Below are 2,500 nucleotides of genomic sequence, written 5' to 3'. Positions count from 1 at the left end.
ACTATGTATCGATAAGAAGTTGCTATGGACTAATCATCTGTCAAACATCTGCAAGCGTGCTGGACAGCGTCTTGGAGCTCTGCGTAGGATGGCCAACAAGCTTGATGTTAAAGGTAGGGCCAATGTCTATAAGGCACAAGTCAGGAGTACCATGGAGTACTCATGCCTTGCCTGGATGAACGCATCACAGACCACCCTTGGGCAGCTTGACAACATCCAGAAACAGGCACTGAAAATCATTGGGGAGGATGAGGACACTGCCCAAATGAAATATGCAATCAGCCAGCTCAGCCAACGTAGAACTGTTGCAGCAACAACTGTGCTTTTTAAAATGCACACTGAAAACTGTCCAGAGGATCTCAAAGCTCTGCTACCTCCACCTGATCTCCCTTGCCGAACCACTCGGAGAGCACGACCAAGTCACGCCCTAAAACTCCCCAATTCCAACACCAAATGCTTGGGGAGGAGTTTTCTTCATTCGGCTGTAACAACTTGGAACTGCCTCCCCTGTGCTGTGGTAGGTAAAATCACCTCAAAGAATGTTCAGGCCTTCAAGAAGAGACTAAACAAACACCTACTCAGCTAAAAAACTGTAATCTCCTGATGCTTAATGTCACTTATCCTATATATCTAGTCCTGAGCAGCTGCAGATCACGATAGGCTCTCGGAACATGAACTGTTAATGCCTGTATCTGCATAAGCTTAAAAAAAAAAGAAAGGTGGCCTTATCTGGTGATGTGGGGGAGGTTGAGCGAGCCCGCCTCCTCAACTCGCCCATATCCCAGGCTGGCCTCTTCGGTGGCGCGGCTGGGAACTGCGCCCAACGGTTCTCGGCCACCCGAAAGCAGACTGAGGCTGTAACACATACTGCCCCGGCGGCCAGCTACTGCACCCAGCCTCAGCCCGCTCACCGCCGAGGGCGCCCTCCCTCCTCCAGCCCGGCCCCAGCAGCAGCCTTCATCTGGGCCGCGCCGGGGAGGTGGTTGCAGGATGACGCCCAGTCCGCTCCACAGCCTGACTAAACGCCAGGCTGAAGGTAGACAATTTAGAGATGGGTTCCAGTTCTTTCCAGGGGATGGTAGCAGGGCCTCTCCTTCCCCCGGTGGAGGGCCGGGGGAAAATCCTTCCGCTGCTGGTCCCCGGGCTAGCGGCGCTTGGGAAGAACTCGTGTCCCCATCTCTGAGGACCCAGACACCGGTGATGGCAGTGTACGCCACCCCCGGGCTGCGCCGCTCTCGTCCCTCTCTCTCGCCAGCCTCCTCTCAGAGCAGACCCCAGTGGAACGTGCGTCCTTCCCTGGTCTCCTCTGTCAGGACGGAGCTGCTGACTGGGCCCCCACCGGGACGCTACGCCTCCCACGTCTGGGCCAGTCACGCTGCCTCGCTGCCCCACCCAGGGTACGTCTGTGGTTCGAGTGACCCCGCTGGTCAGTTCCTGGGAGCCTGGATACAGCTTCCGGGACTGTCCACTGGGTCGCGAAGACCATCAGGCGCGGCTACGCGATTCAGTTTGCGCAGGCTCCACCCCGCTTCCGGGGAGTCCGCTCTCCATGGTGGGGCCCAATGCCCCAGTCATGTGTGCGGAGGTTGCCATCCTACTGGCGAAGGGTGGGATCGAGCCTGTCCCAACAGCCGAAATGAAGTCCGGCTTCAGCCCTTACTTCATTGTACCCTAGAAAACTTGAACCGATCCCTTCACAGGCTTCCATTCAGGATGTTGGCGGCGAACGCCTTCTCGAAAGCATTCGTCCAGTAGATTGGTTTGCAGCGATCAGCTTGAAGGACGCCTACTTCTATGTGTCCATCCTACCTCGACACAGACCATTCTTACGGTTTGCTTTCGAGGGGCGGGCATATCAGGACGCGGCCCTCCCATTCGGGCTAGCTCTGTCCCCTCGCGTCTTCACGAAGATTGTCGAGGCAGCCCTTGCGCCACTCAGGCAGCACAGGGTTCGCATCCTGAACTACCTTTACGACTGGCTCATAATGAGTCACTCTCAAGAGCAGGTGTGCGAACACAGAGACCTAGTGCTTCCGTGTACGTGCAGCTTACGAGCGCGTGCGCGCACAGTCTCTGCTGACTTGCCTCCGTCAAATCGAGTGCGGTTCCACTGAATCTGTTTCAGAGGCTCCTGGGGCATATGGCATCTGCAGCCGCGGTGATGCCGCTTGGATTGCTTCATTTGAGACCGCTTCAGCACTGGCTTCGCGATCGAGTCCCGTGATGGGCATGGCAGTCTGGCACGCTCCGGGTCCTAGTAACTCGGGCCTGCCTTCAGACGCTCACCCCGTGGTCGAACCTCAGCTTTCTACGGGCTGGTGTGCCCTTTGAAAGAGTTTCCAGGCATGTTGTCGTATCGACGGATGCCTCCACCACGGACTGGGGTGCCATGTGCAATGGACATGCTGCCGCGGGCTCCTGGACAGGACCCCAGCGCCGCCCACATGTCAATTGCCTCGAGTTGCTGGCAGTACGGTTCGCTCTGCATCGCTTCCAAGCG

Source organism: Gobio gobio (genome assembly GCF_949357685.1).
Source record: "Gobio gobio genome assembly, chromosome: 9".
NCBI lineage: Eukaryota > Metazoa > Chordata > Actinopteri > Cypriniformes > Gobionidae > Gobio > Gobio gobio.
Note: the sequence above shows the minus strand (reverse complement) of the source record.